The sequence below is a fragment of the Cervus canadensis genome, chromosome 1 (assembly GCF_019320065.1).
Source record: "Cervus canadensis isolate Bull #8, Minnesota chromosome 1, ASM1932006v1, whole genome shotgun sequence".
NCBI lineage: Eukaryota > Metazoa > Chordata > Mammalia > Artiodactyla > Cervidae > Cervus > Cervus canadensis.
Window position 1 is genome coordinate 59407319 of NC_057386.1, and position 21566 is coordinate 59428884.

The 21566-nt window shown below is 38.8% G+C and overlaps 2 pseudogenes; both read left to right on the forward strand.

The window, feature by feature from the left end:
* Positions 1 to 3274: 3274 nt before the first annotated feature.
* On the forward strand, positions 3275 to 5644 carry LOC122438095 (annotated as a pseudogene).
* A 9806-nt stretch (positions 5645 to 15450) lies between these two features.
* LOC122451841 lies at positions 15451 to 16387 on the forward strand (annotated as a pseudogene).
* Positions 16388 to 21566: the final 5179 nt, after the last annotated feature.

Here is a 21566-nt window from a genome sequence, read left to right on the forward strand (position 1 = left end):
TATATCTTAAACTTCTGTTTAATACTCCTTATTTGTGGAAAGTTTTCAGACTCTTCATTTGTCAAATTTGTGTTTCTTCAGTATTTATATGTGTTAATTTTGTTTTTTAAATTTTCTGAAAGTTAGTGTTTTCTAAGTTGCTGTTGCCCTCTATGTGGGCTTTATTTCATGGTGAACCCATCTGCTTATTTACTAATGAATCTTGCCATATAATGGAAGTGACCAATGTCAATTAAATAATTATTTAAATTATTTCTAAGAGACTGTAATTATGACATAATATAAAAAGCCTTGCTGTTGTTTAGTCAAGGTGTCCAACTCTTTGCGACCCCATGAATTTAAGCAAGTCAGGCTTCCCTGTACACACACATAATCCTAACATCATTTTTATTTAAAAACTAAAAGTCAAATTGTATAGAAAACATCTAGTTATCCCTATGGAATATAAATATGTTGAGGTTTTTGCTGTTTTTTACAAAATCTTTGTTTCATGAGTATGTTTAATGGAGAGTGTGTTTGTGTGTCTGTGTAAGTGTGTGAGGGTGAATAGGTATGCATTTGTTTTCTAATGTATTGAATGAAAACAAAGTGGCCACATAAGGATTGGTGAACTGGGAATTAGGAATGCTTGCAGATGAGAGGCATTCACTGTTCTGAATAAGTGTAACATTGGGCATTAAGGTAGAGGCGGACCAATGGCAAACTATTCTAAAGGTCTATATTCATTTGCAATCAGCTTACTTGTATGAATATCAGATGATAAATTACATCATATCTGTTACTTATTCCTGAGAGACCAAGTGTCCATCACCCAGGGACCAGACTCAGAGATAATTATATAATCTGGGTCAGGCAAGGGGCAATGCTGAATGTTCCTGCAGACAGAACTGCATGCAACAAACAAGTCAGGAGTTCTGGGACAGTATCGATATCTTTGTTGTTTCTTTGATTTATATTTGAGATTTCCTTATTTTTTAATGCTTTTTTGAAAGAAGGTATTATATATAAACAAAGGAACATATGAAATAAAGAAATCAAAATATGTATAGAAATGAATGAAAATGAAAATACACACATTTTTATTTTAGTTAGTTATACAACTTGTTTATTTTAAATACATACAAATAGGGAATATAAAAGGAGCAAACATGCATTATGGAAATGGTCAGACGTTTTTACTATTTTAAAAATGTATATGTTATATTATGTATTATGTATAACATACATATTATATTTCTATAAATGCTTTAAGTTTTAAAGGAAATTATTTTTGCTTAATTATGTCTTTCTAAGTAGATATACAAGTTAAGTCCTAGGGTTGAAAACCTGCACAGTGATCACTAGACCACTGTTCCACTGCTCTTCTCTATCCCTCATCTACATTCAACTCCTGTTTTTTAAATTCCCCTAGAACATAAGAGGATAAGTGGAGGAGAAGGGAATGACAGAGGATGAGATGGTTAGATGACATCTTCGACTCAATGGACATGAGTTTGAGCAAACTCTGGGAGTTGGTGATGGACAGGGAAGCCTGGCATGCTGCAGTCCATGAGGTCACAAAGAGTCAGACCCAACTGAGTGACTGAATTGACTAACTGATGACATTATATATCACATAATTGGTTTGGGTAAAACATAACAGTGGGACATAGAATTCCATTGTCCTTCCAAAGACAAGTAATTCTTAAACCAAAGAAAGGCAGAACTCAGAGATACTGAAGAGAAATCTGGCTCAAATAAAATAATCAAACAATATTAAAATTTTTAGGAAATTGGAGTGGGGCCTCAGCTCAGATGTGAATGTCTCTGAGGTTACAGAAGTGTGATCATGAGAATATTTTTGTTATGTGTCTTATGAAACCATTATGGCAGAATACAAAGTGTGAGAGGAGTAGGTTAGGGCAGAAAAGACTCACGCAGCAAACCAAGCCGTCTTTCTTGCCTCTATGACCCTTGCTACCAGCATCTCTGCAACTGGATCTCAAACGCTCATCATCTTCCCAGTATAACTGCAACTTCCAAACAAGAGAATGGTCCGCACTGGCATGTTACTCTATGTGCATTTCATCATTTAGTTCATACAGACCCTTCCACCCTCTTATCCAAACATCACCACCCTCTCTATCCCAGCAGGTCCTGAATCATGAATCATCTATCCCTCCTATGCTGAGGTTTGATGGACTTGAGAGGTTAATGGGGAAGTGAGGACTTTTTATATTCAGAAACTGGCTATAGTTCTGCCCTCTCCAGAGGGGGAATAAGAAAGCAATATATTCATCACCTGTGCTTCTTACTTACCATTCTTCTCTAACACAGGGTATAACAACATTTCTACATCATTGAGAAACAAAACAAACCAAAAAACCCAGCAATCTTGTCAAAAGACAAGTTATGTGAACCACCCAATTGTCAGACCCTTGCTTTACTCAGAGCACATCCTTTCGTTAGTATTAGACAGAATAGCAAAGTGTTAGTCACTCAGTCGTGTCTGACTCTGCGACCCCATGGACTGTAGAGCCCACCAGAACAGGATTCCTCTGTTCATGGAATTCTCCAGGCAAGAATACTGGAGTGGATAGCCATTCCCTTCTCCAGGGTATCTTCCCGACCCAGGGATCAAACCCAGGTCTCCTGCATTGCAGGCAAATTCCTTACCATCTCAGACATCAGGAAAGCCACAAACATGGTCATAAATACTACACAAGTTGGATTGGAAACAGTCTGATTTAGTTCAAATGAAACGGTGCTGCAAAAATATACTGCTGCTGCTAAGTCACTTCAGTCGTGTCTGACTCTGTGCGACCCCAAAGATGGCAGCCCACCAGGCTCCCCCGACCCTGGGATTCTCCAAGCAAGAACACTGGAGTGGGTTGCCATTTACTTCTCCAGCGCATGAAAGTGGAAAGTGAAAGTGAAGTCGCTCAGTCATGTCCGACTCTTAGCGACCTCATGGACTGAAGCCTACCAGGCTCCTCTGTCCATGGGATTTTCCAGGCAAGAGTATTGAAGTGGGTTGATATTGCTTTCTCCGGCAAAACTATACAGTGCTTTGCAAATGTATTGTTGTCAACATTTTTTTTTCTTTTATATAAAATTGGAGAATATTTCTGAGTCTGTTGGCCTCATGTAGTCCTAGGAAGGTCTCTTTCTTTTCCTGATTACTGAAATCTTAAAAAGGACCAGGGGTTTAACTATAAAGATAGTAAATTGATATATTTACCCTCCATTTCCAATTCCTCTTTCACAACCAGGAATATCCCAACAGATCTGAATGATGACTGCTGAGAACTGCAGTGTGGCTACTGACTTCACATTCCTAGGACGTTCAGGCAGAAGGCATGTGCAACAGAGGCTTTTCCTGCTCTTCCTGCTGGTCTATGGCATAACTGTGGTTGCCAATGTAAGGATGAGCCTGTTGATCAAGGTGGACCCAAGACTGAATACACCCATGTATCATTTCCTGAGCAATCTTTCCTTCTGTGATGTTTGTTACTCCTCTGCTGTCTCTCCCAAGATTCTGGCTGATTTCCTATCTGAGCATAAAAGGATTCCATTTGACTTGTGTGCTATACAGATGTATTTCTGGGGGACCTTTGCAGATGTGGAATGTCTCATGTTGGCTGTCATGGCTTATGATCATTATGTAGCCATTTGCAATCCACTTCTTTTTTTTTTTTTTTCCTTTATTTTTATTAGTTGGAGGCTAATTACTTTACAATATTGTAGTGGTTTTTGCCATACGTTGACATGAATCAGCCATGGATTTACATGTATTCCCCATCCTGATCTCCCCTCTCACCTCCCTCTTCACCTGATTCCTCTGGGTCTTCCCAGTGCACCAGGCCCGAGCACTTGTCTCATGCATCCAGCCTGGGCTGGTGATCTGTTTCACCCTAGATAATATACATGTTTCGATGCTGTTCTCTCGAAACATCCCACCCTCGCCTTCTCCCATTGAGTCCAAAATTCTGTTCTATACATCTGTGTCTCTTTTTCTGTTTTGCATATAGGGTTATCATTACCATCTTTCTAAATTCCATATATATGTGTTAGTATACTGTATTGGTCTTTATCTTTCTGGCTTACTTCACTCTGTATAATGGGCTCCAGTATCATCCATCTCATTAGAACTGATTCAAATGAATTCTTTTTAATGGCTGAGTAATATTCCATGGTGTATATGTACCACAGCTTCCTTATCCATTCATCTGCTGATGGGCATCTAGGTTGCTTCCATGTCCTGGCTATTATAAACAGTGCTGCGATGAACATTGGGGTGCACGTGTCTCTTTCAGATCTGGTTTCCTCAGTGTGTATGCCCAGAAGTGGGATTGCTGGGTCATATGGCAGTTCTATTTCCAGTTTTTTAAGAAATCTCCACACTGTTCTCCATAGCGGCTGTACTAGTTTGCATTCCCACCAACAGTGTAAGAGGGTTCCCTTTTCTCCACACCCTCTCCAGCATTTATTGCTTGTAGACTTTTGGATAGCAGCCATCCTGACTGGCGTGTAATGGTACCTCATTGTGGTTTTGATTTGCATTTCTCTGATAATGAGTGATGTTGAGCATCTTTTCATGTGTTTGTGAGCCATCTGTATGTCTTCTTTGGAGAAATGTCTGTTTAGTTCTTTGGCCCATTTTTTGATTGGGTCATTTATTTTTCTGGAATTGAGCTGCAGGAGTTGCTTGTATATTTTTGAGATTAATCCTTTGTCTGTTGCTTCATTTGCTATTATTTTCTCCCAGTCTGAGGGCTGTCTTTTCACCTTGCTTATAGTTTCCTTTGTTGTGCAAAAGCTTTTAAGTTTCATTAGGTCCCATTTGTTTATTTTTGCTTTTATTTCCAATATTCTGGGAGGTGGGTCATAGAGGATCCTGCTGTGATTTATGTCGGAGAGTGTTTTGCCTATGTTCTCCTCTAGGAGTTTTATAGTTTCTGGTCTTACATTTAGATCTTTAATCCATTTTGAGTTTATTTTTTTGTATGGTGTTAGAAAGTGTTCTAGTTTCATTCTTTTACAAGTGGTTGACCAGTTTTCCAAGCACCGCTTGTTAAACAGGTTGTCTTTTTTCCATTTTATATTCTTGCAATCCACTTTATACAGTCTCCATTTCCAGAAGACTCTACCCAGCTAATATCTGTTATCTACGTGGAAGGTTTGGTAAATTCAGCAATCCACACCTGTTGTACATTTTGATTATCATTTTGCAGTTCTAATGTCATCAATCACTTTATCTGTGACATCCCAGCCTTGCTAGCCCATCTCGTCCTCAGATACATCCATCCATGAGATAATGTTGTTCATATCCAGTAGCTGTGTTGTGGGTACCAGCATTATCACTGTCCTCTTCTCCTAGAGCTACATCATAGCAACCACCCTTAAGATGAACTCAGCTGAGGGGAGACACAAAGCTTTCTCTATGTGTGTCTCCCATTTAACCACTGTGGCTATATTTCATGGCACACCCTTGTTCATGTATTTCAGACCCAGCTCAAGTTACTCCATGGACACAGACAAAATAGCCTCTGTCTTCTACATAGTTGTCATCCCCATGTTAAACCCACTCATCTACAGCTTAAGGAATAAGGATGTAAAAGTTACCATAAAAAAAGCAATCAGTACTAAATTGTGTTCTGTGTGATACAGTGTTTTCAACCAAAACTACATATGTAAAGATTCTGAGAGCTGAAGTTCAGGTACTGATAGATTCTTGTAGTCTCTTCATTACAGTCTTCTGGATATGACCCATTACTTACCTTTGTGCCTAAATTGAGTGTTGAAAGTAGTCATTGGTGATCTTAATTTGTCTCCAGACTAAGAAAAGGGGAGAAATATGCTGTTTTGCAGAGAGGGTCTATTTTATACTTCCTTCCTTGGGTAAGCCTCCTGTGAGATAACATTCACCAAGCTATCCCTCCACCTATGTCAATTCAACTTACCATCCTATGATTCCAGTACATTATTTAAACAATAGGTTTAGTAAAATTGCTCAGCAATAAGGGACTATTAGTGAGTCAAATAGTTTTTTTTTTTTTTTGTACACTTTTTATGCACTTGTATGATCCTATGACTGTGTCATCATAGCATGTAAAATTGTAGAGGCAGTGAATAAATACTTTAATATACAAATAAATTCATAAATAAATAAGAATAAACATAAAACCATGTGTTGTAATTCAAACCTCGATATATGCAAGTTCCTCTCTTTTCTTGTTCATCTGTTATCTACTTTGATATTTGTATTGCTGGGCTTCAGAATGCCATTAAAAAACACTTATTGAATAAATGAATGAGGACGCCTTGCGTTGTTAAGCAAAGGAGTCCTTGTAAATTTACCAAATACACTAGCAAGAACCCCTCCCTTTATTTCACTTTATTCTAGTATATTTACTGTGCCTTCTAGATGGTAAAGAACCTACCTGCCAGTGCAGGAGAAATAAGAGATGTGGGCTTGATCCCTTAGTGGAGAAGATTCCCTGGAGGAGGACATGGCCACCCACTCTAGTATTCTTGCCTGGAGAATCTGATAGACAGTCAAGTCTGGTGGGCTTTAGTCCGTGGGGTCATTAAGAGTCAGACACAACTAAAGAGACTTAGCACACACGTGTATTCACTGTAAAAGAAATATGTCTCTGTTTCATGCCTCCAGACACAGTTGAATGAGTAACAGATACAGGGATCACAGGGATTGACAGAACTTCTTGAATAGCCTATTCCTTATCATTCTGCCCCAATTATATCACTAAGTAACCCTAGAATCATATGTACTAGATCACTATTGCACTCCAGAGACTGGTTATCATCCTGTGCCTGTTCTCTCTTGCCAATATTGCAGAGAACAGATACTGTGTTCTTCACAGAGGTACAGAAACTCATGATTGGAAGTTGGGGGATGAAGAACCTGGGTCTTCTTTAAAGGTCACTGGAAAAGACAATTCCACCTCTTGAGGTATTCCTAGCATTAGCCTTTTGCTGTCATTGCTTTTAGTCACAAAGTCATGTCTGACTCTATTATAGACTACCAGGCTCCTCTGTCCATGGGATTTCCCAAGCAAGAGTATCAGAGTGGGTTGCCATTTCCTAATCCAGGGGATCTTCCTGACCGAGGGATTAAACCCTCATCATTTGCATTATTAGGCTGATTCTTTACCAGTGAGCCATTATCTCAGTTAATATTAAAAAAAAAATTGCTATCTTTTAAATGAAAGAGAAAGTTATCATCTTAAGTATTGGTATAAGGGAAAATAAGAAACAAACACAAGGTAATGTTTAGAATTGTATTATATTTGCAATGATTGATATTGGCTCTCTGTGTATCTGTGACATGTACTGGAACACTGAGTGACATGTTGTTCAGTGGCTAAGTTGTGTCTGACTCTTTGGAACCCCAAGAACTACAGCACACCAGGCTCCTCTGTTCTCTACTATCTCTCAGAGTTTGCTGAAATCCATGTCCGTTTAGTGAATGACACTGTCTAACCATCTCATCCTCTGTCGTCCTCTTCTCCCCCTGCTTACAGTCTTTCCCAGCACCAACGTTTTTGTTTTGTTTTGTTTTGTTACAATGAGTCAGTTCTTTGTGTCAAGTTGGCAAAGTTTTGGAGCTTCAGCTTCAGCATCAGTCCTTCCAATGAATATTCAGAGTTGATTTCCTTTAGTATTGACTGTTTTGATCCCCTTGCTATCCAAGGAACTCTCAAGAGTCTTCTCCAGCACCACAGTTCAAAAGCATCAATTCTTCATCACTCAGCCTCCTTTATGGTCCAACTCTTACATCCATACATGACAACTGGAAAATCCAGAGCTTTGGCTACGCAGGTCTCTGTCAACAAAGTGATGTATCTGCTTTTTAATACTCTGTCCAGGTTTGTCATCACTTGCCTTCCAAAGAAAAAGAATCCCTTGATTTCATGGCTGCGGTCACTGTCCCCAGTGATTTTGGAGCCCTGGAAAATAAAATCTGCCATTGCTTCCACTTTATCCCCTTCTATTTGTCATGAAGGTCAGTTTATATTTCAATCCCAAGGAAGGGCAATCCAAATAATGTTCAAATTGCCACACAACTGCACTCATTTCACATGCTAGCAAGGTGATGTTAAAAATGTTTCACCTAGGTCTCAACAGTACATGAACAGAGTGTCCAGATGTACAAGCTGCATTTAGAAAATGCAAAGGAAGCAGAAATTAAATTCCCAACATCTGTTTCATCACAGGAAAAACAAGAGAATTTCAAAAAACAAACAAACAAACAAACAAAAAGCATCTGCTTAAATGACTACACTAAAGCCTTTGACTGTGTGGATCACAACAAACTGTGGAAAATTCTTAAAGAGATGGAAATAGCAGATCACCTTACCTGCCTCCTAAGAAGTTTGTATGCAGGTCAAGCAGCAACAGTTAGAGCCAGACATAGAAAAATGGATTGGTTCAAAATTGGGCAAGGAGTATGTCAAGGCTGTATATTGTCACCCCGCTTATTTAACTTATATGCAGAGTACATCATGTTAAATGATGGGCTGGATAAATCATAAGCTGAAATCAAGATTGCTGGCAGAAATATCAACAACCTCGAAGATGCAGATAATATCCCCCTAATGGCAGAAAGTGACAAGGAGCTAAATAGCCTTTTGATGAAGGTGAAAGAAGAGAGTGAAACAAATAGCTGAAAACTCAACATTCAAAAAACTAAGATCATGGCATCTGGTCCCATTACTTCATGGCAAATAGGTGGGGAAACAGTGGAAACAGTGGCTGACTTTATTTTTCTGGGCTCCAAAATTACTGCAGATAGTGATTGCAGCCATGAAATTAAAAGACATTTATTCCTTGGAAGGAAAGTTATGACCAACCTAGACAGCTTATTAAAAAGCAGAAACATTACTTTGCCAACAAAGGTCTGTCTAGTCAAAGCTATGGTTTTTCCAGTGGTAATGTATGGATGTGATAGTTGGACTATAAAGAAAGCTGAGTGCCAAAAAATTGATGTTTTTGAACTGTGGGGTTGGAAAAGACTCTTGAGAGTCCCTTGGACTGCAAGGAGATCCAACCAGTCTATCCTAAAGGAGATCAGTCCTGGGTGTTCATTGGAAGGAATGATGTTGAAGCTGAAACTCCAATACTTTGGCCACATCATGCGAAGAACTGACTCATTGGAAAAGACCCTTAGGTCTTTTTGATTGAGGGCAGGAGGAGACGGGGACGACAGAGGATGAGATGGTTGGATGGCATCACTGACTCAATGGACAGAGGTTTGGGTGGACTCTGGGAGTTGGTGATGGACAGGGAGGCCTGGTGTGCTGCGGTTCATGGAGTCGCAGAGCCAGACACGACTGAGCGACTGAACTGAACTGAACTGAGGATTCAGAATAAATATGAAACTTACTGAATTACTGGAATGCATAAACTGGTACATGCCTTGCACATCTTTTCTTGTTTGTTCACATTTTGCATTTACACATCTGTGGCAATTAAATTAACTGCATTAAGACTGAAATTGTAGAGGGAATGCACATGATTATAGTACATTTGGGGAGAATATTTATCAACTACAGATGTCTAAAGAACAAATAGCAACCTGTGCTCAAAAGTATACAGCAATGACTCACACGTGTGATAGAATATTGCAATAGATGGATAAGCAGAGATCACCTCCTCAAAACTGTCAGGTTGTACAAGTCAAGGGACACCACTTTCTTTACTTCCCATTCCTTCCTGAAACTGCAATGAAGTGGTCCCCCACATCACTTTCTCTTTACCCCAACATTGATTATGTTCGAGTCCATGTGATATAACTAAAACAGATGCCCTCCCAGTGTGACAGCGCTTCCTAGTTGCCCTCCTCTGCTCTCGGTCATGGCTAGATCCCTCCTTGGTTTAGAAATGGGACTTGTATGATCCATCTGTCCTCTCAGAAATCTAGGAGCCATATGTCATTGTTTTTTGAGTTTTCGAGTGCCACTTTATCATAAAAAAGCCATAATATCTGTGAGACTACTTGGAGTTACGTGTGTGTGTGTGTGTGTGTGTGTGTGTGTGTGTATGTGTGTGTGTGTGTGTGTGTGTGTGTGTATAATTTTCAGCATAAAACAATACCCAGTTATTATCTAACAGTTTCTATGGTTGAGAGTTCAGGCACAGCTTAACTGGGTTTTCTGCTCAGGGTTTCACAACTCTGTGGTCAGGGCTATGTTTTTGTTTTTGTTTTCTGTCGTGGTGTTTTTTTTTTTTTTTTTTAGTTTTATTTATTTATTTTCTTTACAATATTGTATTGGTTTTGCCATACATTGACATGAATACACCATGGGTGTACATGTGTTCCCCATCCTGAACCCCCCTCCTACCTCCCTCCCCATCCCATCCCTCTGGGTCATCCCAGTGCACCAGCCCTGAGCACCCTGTCTCATGCATTGAAGACAAATTTGTTTCATTATGCTGTATTCAGGAATCTATTTTTGAGGTATTTCTATGGAATTAAAGAAACAATGTCTACAGAATTTCAGAATATTATTCCCTCTGGGCTTCAATTTCTGTTTCATATTATGAGACTATTAGGTCATGACATATGTAGTAATATGTCAAATCTATAATAGCATGCAGTGAAAATTAGATAATATAAAATGAGTATGGGTTACAAAGCAAAAATTGCAAGTTTTAAGTAATTTTAATATTCTTTGCACTAAACATCATTTATAGAATTTATTTATTTATTTATTTTTAGAATTTTAATTTTATTTATTTATTTATTGGCCTGTCATGTGGTATGTGGGATCTTAACCCACACTCAGGGCGCCAATTGGAACCCTCACCCTCTGTGTTGGAACTGCAGAGTCTTAACTACTGGACCCCCAGGGAAGTTCCCACATAGAATTTGTTTTAAAAAATATCTGACTTTGAATGGCTGCTATCCAAAAGTCTACAAGCAATAAATGCTGGAGAGGGTGTGGAGAAAAGGGAACCCTCTTACACTGTTGGTGGGAATGCAAACTAGTACAGCCACTATGGAGAAATGTGTGGAGATTCCTTACAAAAACTGGAAATAGAACTGCCGTATGACCCAGCAATTCCACTCCTGGGCATATACACTGAGGAAACCAGATCTGAAAGAAACACGTGCACCCCAATGTTCATCGCAGCACTGTTTATAATAGTCAGGACATGGAAGCAACCTAGATGCCCATCAGCAGATGAATGGATAAGGAAGCTGTGGAACACAATGGAATACTACTCAACCATTAAAAAGAATAAATTTGAGTCAGTTCTAATGAGATGGATGAAACTGGAGCCCATTATACAGAGTGAAGTAAGCCAGAAAGACAAACACCAATACAGTATATTAACGCACATATATGGAATTTAGAAAGATGGTAACGATAACCCTATATGCAAGACAGAAAAAGAGACACAGATGTATAGAACAGACCTTTGGACTCTATGGGAGAAGGCGAGGGTGGGATGATCTGAGAGAACAGCATCAAAACATGTATACATGTATATTATCTAGGGTGAAACAGATCACCAGCCCAGGCTGGATGCATGAGACAAGTTCTCGGGGCTGGTGCACTGGGATGACCCAGAGCGATGGGATAGGGAGGGAGGAGGAAGGGGGATTCAAGATGGGGAATACATGTAAATCCATGGCTGATTCATGTCAATGTATGGCAAAAACCACTACAATATTGTAAAGTAATTAGCCTCCAACTAATAAAAATAATTGGGAAAAATAAATAAATAAAAAATAAAATAAAAAATATCTGACTTTGATAAACCTTGTTGTTGTTGTTCAGTTGCTAAGTCATGTCCAACTCTTTGCAACCCCACGGACTGCAGCATGCCAGGTTTCCCTGTCCTTCACCATCTCCTGGGATTTACTCAAACTCATGTCCATCAAATCAGTGATGCCGTCAAATCATCTCATCCTCTGTCATCCCCTTCTCCTCCTGCTTTCAATCTTTCTCAGCATCAGGGTCATTTCTAACGAGTCATCTCTTCCCATCAGGTGGCCAAAATATTGGAGCTTCAGGCTCAGCATCAATCCTTTCAATGAATATTCAGGACTGATTTCCTTTAGGATGGACTGGTTGATTTCCTTGCTGTCCAAAGGACTCTCAAGAGTCTTCAACATCACAGTTCAAAAGCATCAATTCTTTGATGCTCAGCTTTCTTTATGGTCCAACTCTCACATCCATATGTAGCTATTGGAAAAACTATAGCTTTGTCTATACTGACCGTTGCCAGCAAAGTGATGTCTCTGCTTTTTAATATTTTGCCTAGGTTGGTCATATCTTTTCCCCCAAGGAGAAAGCATCTTTTGATTTCATGGCTGCAGTCACCACCTGCAGTGATTTTGGAGCCCAAGAAAATAAAGTCTGTCACTTTTTCCATTGTTTCCCCATCAATTTGCCATGAAATTATGGGATTGTATGTCATGATCTTAGTGTTTTGAATGTTAAGTTGAAAACCAGCTTTTTACCTTTGCTCTTTCACCTTCATGAAAAGGCCCTTTAGTTCCTCTTCACTTTCTGCCATAAGGATGGGGTCATCTGCGTATCTAAGGTTGTTTATATTTCTACCAGAAATCTTGATTCCAGCTTGTGCTTCATCCAGCCTAGCATTTCACATGAGGTACTCTGTATATAAGTTTAATAAGCAGAGTGATAATATATAGCCTTGACATAACTCCTTTTCCAATTTTGAACTAGTCTGTTGTTCCATGTTTGGTTCTAGCTGTTGCTTCTTGACATGCACACAGTTTCCTTTGAGGCAGGTAATGCGGTCTGGTATTCCCGTTTCTTTAAGAATTTTCCACAGTTTGCTGTGATCCACACAGTATGAAAATGTAGAAAGATGATAAACTGTATATATTTAATTGTCTCACATCACAGGTTTTATGGTATTAATGATTGAATATACACTAAGTGATGCTATATATATATATGTATATGTATAATTCATTATATAATTCATTGTAACATCATTTTTATTTAAAAATTAAAAGCCAAGTGGTGTAGAAAACAAAATCTAGTTATCTGTAGGTAGTGTAAATATGTTCCGATTTTTGCTGTTTTTACAAAATCTTTACTTTGTGGATGTATTTAATGGGATGCTTGTGTGTCTGTGTAATTATGTAAGGGTGAATGGTTGTGCATTTGTTTTGTAATTTATCAAATGAAAATAAAGTGCTTGAATAGGGATTTGTGAACTGGAAATAAGGAATGCTTGTTGATTGTTATCATTTAACTTTAATCGTTATTCCATTCACAATCAACTTACTTGTATGAACTGCCAGATGATAAACTACATCTTGATGTCTGTTAATTATTCCTGAGAGGCCAAGGGTTCGTCACCCAGGGACCAGATATAGAGATGGTTATATGATCTAGGTCAGGCAGGAGACAATCCTGAATCCTCCAGCAGATAGAACTGCATGCAACAAGCAAGTCAGGAGTTCTGGGACAGGTACTGACATCTTTCTTGTTTCTCTGATATGTGTTTGAGATTTCTTTAGGTTTTTAAGCCTTTTTTGAAAGAAAGCATGTCATACAAACAAAGGGAAATATGAAATATACACAAAATTTTATTTTACTTACTTTTCCCAGTCTGTTTATTTCAAATCAATGTATTTATTATTGCTGTTTAGTTGGTAAGTCATATCTGACTCTGCAAACCCATGGATTGTACCACACCAGGCTTCCCAGCCCTTCATTCTCTCCTTGAGTTTGCTCAAATTTATTTGCACCAACTTGTGTTGGTGATGCTAACCACTTCATCCTCTGCTGAACCTTTCTCCTTTTTCCTAACTTATTTTTCCCAGTATCAGGGTCTTTTCCAATGAGTCGGGTTTTTTCCCAATGAGTTGGTTCTTTGCACCAAGTGGCCAAAGTATTGTAGCGTCAGCTTCAGTCCTTCCAGCAAATATTGAGGGTTGATTTCCTTTAGGATTAACTGGTTTGATCTCATTTCAGTCCAAGGGACTCTCAAGAGTCTTCTCCAGCACCACAATTTGGAAGTATCAATTTTTCAGATATACACAGATAAATATACATAGTCCAACTCTTTTGCAATACCGTGGACTCTAGACTGCCAGGTTCCTCTGTTCATCGGATTTCCCAGGCAAGAATACTGGAGTGAGTTGCCATTTCCTACTCCAGGGGATCTGCCTGACCCAGGGATCAAACTCATGTCTTCTGCATCTCCTGCACTGGCAGGCAGATTCTATGTCACTGAGCCACCTGGGAAGTGCTACGTTCAACTCCACTTTTCTTACATTCTCAAGGAATGTAAGAGGATGGGTATGACATGGTGTATCACACAGTTGGTTTGGGTAAAGTATTACAAGAGGATATAAAATTCAATTGCACCCCCCAAGACAAGTGACTCCTAAATCAAGGATGACTGGCCTCAGAGATATTCAAGAGAAACATGGATCAATTAAAAGAATGAAATTATCAAAATTTTTAGAGACTGGGATGGGGACACAGTTCATGCATGGTTGTCTCTGGGACTCTGGGACTGTGAACATATGAGTATTTGTATCATTTGTCTTACATAACTGATCTTGTGTTGAATATATCATGTTAAGTAGAATAGACTAGGGCAGAAGGATCCACACAGTAAACCACACTGCCTTTCTGTCACCTGTGCTATCAGCATCTCTACAAGTGGGTCCCAGACGTTCTTCATCATCCCCCCTATGTAACAGCAGCTCTCAGAGGTGAGAATATCAGTCCTGGAATATGACTGCCTCTCCACTCTAACATTTAATACATAGGCACCCTTCCACCCTCTTATCCAAAAGTTATCACCTTTCTGCTCCAGTGGGTCTTCACGAACTATCTATCTCTCATATACTAAAGTTGAACAGACCTGAGAGTTTAATGGGGAAATTAGTTCTTGTTATGTTCAGAAACTTGCCACAGCTCTTCCTGCTCCACACTCATGGCAGATGAGGAAATTGCAACGCAATATATTCATTAGCTACATCACTCATTAACTATATTTTTCTATTACAGGATATGACAACATCCATACATCATTGAAACAAAGTAAAGCAGAGATCTTGTCAGAAGACTTGGGTTACCTGGACCAACTAATTGTGAGAATCTTGCCTTCAATCTGAGGACATAAAGTTCTTAACATTAGATTGAAGTAGCAAAAATGGTCATAAATGCTATACAAATTGATGTGGAAATAGGCTGATTTAGCTTAGATGAATTTGTGCTGCAAACACTACAAATGTATTGTTATTATTATCATTTTATCAGTTATATCAAATTGGAAATATTTCCCAAAAGGTCAATTTAACTTCAAGGCATCTTAGCATTATTTATCTCTTCTTCGAATTACTGAAATATATAAACAAATAGCAATTTAGCAATTAAGACAGTAAGATGATATTAACCCTCCACTTCCATTTCCTTTTTCATAACCAGGAATTTTCATGTGTGAGGGATGACTGCTGAGAACTGCACTGTGTTTACTGACTTCATATTCTTAGGACTTTCCAGTAGACAAGATGTGCACCAGGGGCTCTTCCTGCTCTTCCTGCTGGCTTATGGTGTGACTGCGGTTGCCAATGTTGGGATGATCCTGCTGATCAAGGTGGACCCCAGACTGCACACATCCATGTATTATTTCCTGAGCAATCTGTCCTTCTGTGACATCTGCTATTCTTCTACTATCTCTCCCAAGATTCTGGCTGATTTCTTATCTGAGCAAAAAAAGGATTCCATATGATATATGTGCCATGCAGATGTACTTTTTTGGAGCCTTTGCAGATGTGGAATGTCTCATGTTGGCTGTCATGGCTTGTGACTGTTATATAGCCATTTGCAATCCACTTCTTTATACAATTGCCATGTCCAGGGGAATCTGTACCCAGCTTGTGATTATTGCCTACATCATAGGCTTGGTTGATTTGGCAGTCCACACCTGTTGTACATTTCGGTCATCATTCTGCAATTCCAATATCATCAATCACTTTTTCTGTGACATCCCACCATTACTAGCCCTCTCCTCCTCAGATACACCCATCAATGAGATTGTGATGTTCACTTTTATTGGCTGTATTGTGGGCACCAGCATTATCACTTTCCTCCTCTCCTACAGTTACATAGCAACCATCTTTAGGATGAACTCAACAGAGGTGAGACACAAAGCCTTCTCTACATGTGCCTCCCACTTAACCGTTGTGGCTATATTTCATGGCATACTCCTGTTCATGTATTTCAGACCCAGCTCCAGTTACTCCATGGACACAGACAAAATGGCCTCTGTCTTTTACACAGTTGTCATCCCCATGTTGAACCCACTGATCTACAGCTTAAGGAATAAGGACGTAAAAGGTGCCCTAAAAAAAGCAATAAGCACTAAATTATGTTCTGGGTGATACAGTAATTTCATCTGAAAGTATTTAAAGATTCTAAGAGAAGAAGCACAGGAACTTTGACATAGATTCTTATAGTCTTTCTAGTACAGCTTCTGAATATTTTCCACTACTTACATTGTCACCTAAATCAGTTTAGGGAACAGTCATTACACTAAACTCTCCAAACTAAGGAAGAGTAGTAATAGGATCACTTTTCTGTTTTGCAGAGAGGATTTTTTTACACCTCCTTTTTCTTTTCTTGGAGAAGTCTTAGTGAGATGTCATGCACAGAGTAACCCCTCACCCATGTTAATTTGACTTACCTTCCTAAAGGCTCCTATTTATTTATTTACTTTTAAAAATAGGCTTAATAATCTTGCTGAGCTGAATAGGAGTGTTAGTGGGTCAAATTAGGTTTATTTTTATCCTTTTCATGTATTTGTATCACCCTAACAAAGCTCCATCATAACACTTAAAAGCAAATGATTTGTAAGTAAGATGGAATGAGAAATCTCTCTTCCTTGACTAAATATTCCATAAAAATTTGGCCCTTCCTGTCTAATTCACTGCTGTCTACTCATTTACAATGCTTAGCCTCAGGATGCAATTCACAAATATTCATTGAATAGATGAATGAATTAGCATGAAAAACTAATAGAAAATTGAACCTTTGTAAATTTATTAAAAAAATAATCCTTTCCTTAATTTCATTCTAGTGTGTTCACTTTAGGTGAAATCCATCTGCATTTGTTTTCTTTTGCCTTAAGCAAAAATGAGAATTTGGGATAGGAATTATTTGATGTAGAAATCTACTCAGTTTCTCTTCATTCTGTTTCAGTTATTATCATCAAACATACCCTGATTTTCTAGAAGTCACTGGAGAGGACTTTGTTAATGAAAACTATTGCCTGCCACATCAGTAAACAAAGGAGGTTGCAATCATGAAGCTGCCATAACACAGCTGCCTGGTCAGTGAGCCCTGAGGACACTCAGGATGAGAAAGCACAGAATAGGCTTTCTCAAGATAGGCTGGCCCCAGATAGCTAAGATCAGTTCAGTTCAGTTCAGTCGCTCAGTCGTGGCCAACTCTTTTCGATCGAATGCAGCATGCCAGGCCTCCCTGTCCATCACCAACTCCTGTAGCTTACTGAAACTCATGTCCATTTGAGTCGGTGATGCCATCTAACCATCTCATCTTCTGTTGTCCCATTCTCCTCCCGCCTTCAATCTTTCCCAGCATTAGGGTCTTTTCCAATGAGTGAGTCCTTCGCATCAGGTGGCCAAAGTATGGGAGTTTCAGCTTCAACATCAGTCCTTCCAATGAATATTCAGGACTGATTTCCTTTAGAATGGACTGGTTGGATCTCCTTGCAGTCCAAGGGACTCTCAAGATATCTAAGGTGCATGTCAAATGAATAATGTCAGTGACTCCAAACTGTTGCACCTTCCCATAAACAGAAAAAGTGCTAAATTCTTTAGTTTATCTGGTTTTCTTTTATTAACACTAATATTTTGGTGTTCTGATTGTCTGATCTTTTGTTGCAAAATCTTCTATCTCTCCTGGCTCCCCCTTGCCTCTTCAGAACTTGCCTCTGCAGAACAGTTTCTTAGCAGTATCTGAGATGCTGTGTCCCAGACTTGAAGCCCTCAGAATGTCTGCCAAATACAATTTAACTCTCAACTTTTAGTTTGTGCCTTTTTTCAGTGGACAACTTTATCTCCCCAGTGGGTTCATAGCATTACACTAGTTAAATAAAATAAAAATAATAAATAATAAATATATAAAAATATATATGAATATACATTTATATATATAAATATATAAAAATAAAAAAATAATAAAAGAAAGAAACTGAATGTTCTATTGATGTAATTTAAATTGTAAACGAAGAGTTGTTAAAATGTATGTCCCTTGTGGTGTGGGGGAGATGCAGGCAGGGGAGAACAAAGTCGTAGGTATATTAACATCCATGTGTCATGATTTATACAGTCTCTCTATATCACCATGAAATAAATAAATTGGAATAATATTCTGAATAAAATTGTAATGTTCTGTTTTCCTGGTATCCAATTAGCAATTAATCCAGCTGTAAAAATAAACCATATTTTTTTTTTGTAATTAGCCTCCAACTAATAAAGATAAATGAAAAAAAAAACAATTTTAGGTTCTTGGAAATCTTTTTATTTTTTATTGAAATATAGCTATAATGCTTTATTAGTTTCAGGTGTACAGAAAAGTGATTCATATTACTTTGCTTGTATATGTTTGCTGTTATTTAATCATTAAATCATGTGTGACTCCTTCGTGACCTTATGGACTATAGCCATGTGTCTCTGTCCATGGGATTTTCCAGGCAAGGATACTGGAATGGGCTGCCATTTCCTTCTTCTGGAGATCTTTCTGACCCAGGGATTAAACCAGTGTTTCCTGCTAAGCCATGTATATATATATATATATATGTATACTGGTGTGACTAAAGAGGTAAAGAATCTCTACCTGCCAGTGCAGGAAAAAACAATTAATTAAGCACACACTTGCATTCCTAACACCATTGTCTGCTGTTTAAGACAAAGCGTTTGGTTCTCATCACCCTCAGGCTATTGTTTCCTTCTTTCCCACTGGAAGCCTGCACTTGCCAAGCCTATGTCACCACTGATCTGTGTGGACAGAACCCTCTCTGTAGTGTAGTTCCCACTGCCATGGGTGAGCTGAGGTTTGGTTTTATAGACAGGGCACTGTCCACTGTACAAGGCTCCCCTCTACCCCATCTGGAGTAATGGGGGCACACTGACTGCTCCTCCAACTCGTCTGAAAAGCAAACACAAAAAGGTTCTTCTGCATTTCTTTAAGTGGCTTTACATAAATAATCTGGCCACTCTCTTACCTGCAAATTGTAGGAATTCATGTGAATTTCTCATTCCCTTATAATTTTATTGTGCTTCATTTTACTGTATGTGTGTGCCCACTCAGTTGTGTCTGATTCTTTGTGATCCTATGGACTGCAGCCCACCAGGCTCCTCTGTCCATTGGATTCCCCAAGCAAGAATACTGGAGTGGGTTGCCGTTTCCTCCTCCAGAAGATCTTCCCAACCCAAGGATTGAACCCCTGTCTCCTGTGGCTCCTGTATTGGCAAGCGGATTCTTTACCATTAAACCATCAAGGAGCCACCACCCCCCAGCCCCCCAATACACACACAGGCATCATTGCTCTAAATCACATTTAAATCCTTCGATATCAATCCATGAACTTTTCAATCTCCACTCAATTTCTTATTTATTTATTTTTTTCCTGTATTGTCTCTCATTCACTATTTTCTGCTTACCAAATTCTTCATATGGATTCAATTAATCCTTTCTTTCTCTGTTTTGTACCCAGAGTACCAGCTAGCATGCCTACATAGAGTAAGTGTTTTTATTGAGTTAAAATTCTCGGTACTTCCTGGCCTTGGACTGCCAAAATTCCACTTGAACGTGATCCACAGATAACACATATTGGAGTCAATGTCATTCATCATTGACTTTCTACCTACATACAGTGAAATGAAATGCCTGCTGTCATATTGATAAACAAGAAATGTCACAGCCATCTGTGATTTCTGGCCTCCAAATGTGACTGAGGGCTCCCAAACCAAGAGCCAGCTGATGCTGCCACCCCCACAGGTGTTCACTAAGGAGCTCAGGGAATGCAAGCAGCAGCCATCTGCCACATCGGCCACTTCTTAAGGTGAACGGGGAATTAAGGATGCAAATAATCAGGAGAGAGAATTTGGCCCCAGATAGCAAGCTCTGGGAGTTGGTGATGGGCAAGGAAGCCTGGCATGCTGCAGTCCATGGGGCCTGGACAGGACTGAGCTACTGAACTGAATTGAGCTGAAGTGTATATGGAAGGAATGAATTCAGTGAACCCAGAGGCTTGCGTCTTTCTGTATGAAGAAGAATGATAAATTCCTTAACTTGATATCTGATTTTCTCTACCTCACAATAATCCCTGATGTTCAGATTCCCTGTCCCCTTTGTTGCAAACTTATATAAAGCCTGACTCCCCCTCCTGCCACCTTGAAGTTGTTTTCTCATGACTACTGAGATGCTGCCTCCTGGTCTTAGAGTCCCTAACATTCCCATCAATTTTATGTATATTAATCTACCATTTTGAAAGTCATAATATATTTTTGCTTGAGATGTTCTTAAGAAATAGAAAAACACATTACATCATTTCCTTTGTGTTTACCTGACTCCTCGGTACAACTCTAATTGCTCAGGTAAGTGTTCCCATTGGGATTTGGATATCAGAGTGTGTGATCCTGATATCTGAGATTAGAAAGCTAATCTCAAAAACTCTACCTTCAGGTTATGACTATGTTATTTTCTAGTTGACAATGTTTACTTAAAAATCTTCTAATTCTCAATGCCTGTATAGGTACATTTGGCTTCATTTCAGTTTGTCCCACTGTTCTGTCACATAGAACTTCTATTAACTGATAAATTGCTTTGAACAGGTTAAATCAAATAGTAAGTATCTTCCTCCAGTTTTATGTATAATAATCTACCATTTTGAAAGTCATAATATATTTTTGTGTGAGATATTCTTAAGATATAGAAAAACACACTACATCATTTCCTTTGTGTTTACTCAACTCCTCAGTAGAAATCTAATTGCTCAGGTAAGTTTTCTCGTTGGGATTTGTATATCAGAGTGTGTGATCATGAGATTTGAGATTACAAAGCTAATGTCAAAAGCTTCAAAGAAACATATAAAAGGTCTTGCATCACCCTAAGGAACTTCAGCCTTCCCAAGGAAGGCACAGATTTCTTCTATGAATACAGAAGACCTGCCCAAATGTGTTGTAAAAATTAGACAATGGATCAATTTTCTTTTTAAATATTTAAGTGCTAAAATTGATTTTTCCAGTGAAAAATGAACTAATACTGACAAGAGTGTAGAAAGAAGGTGAATGAAATAGATAATAATCTGCTAGGCTATTAGAACTTTATGGGAGTTTAAGTGCTTATCTTACTTTTTTTTTATTTTTTTTTTTGCTAACAGCTCAGTTATGTCTGACTCTTTGAGGTCCCATGAACTATAATCTGCCAGACTCCTTGGTCCATGGGTTTGGCCAGGCAAGAATACTGCTATTTCCTTCTCCAGGGAATCTTCCCAACCTAGAGATCGAACCTAGGTCTCCTGTATTGCAGGCAGAC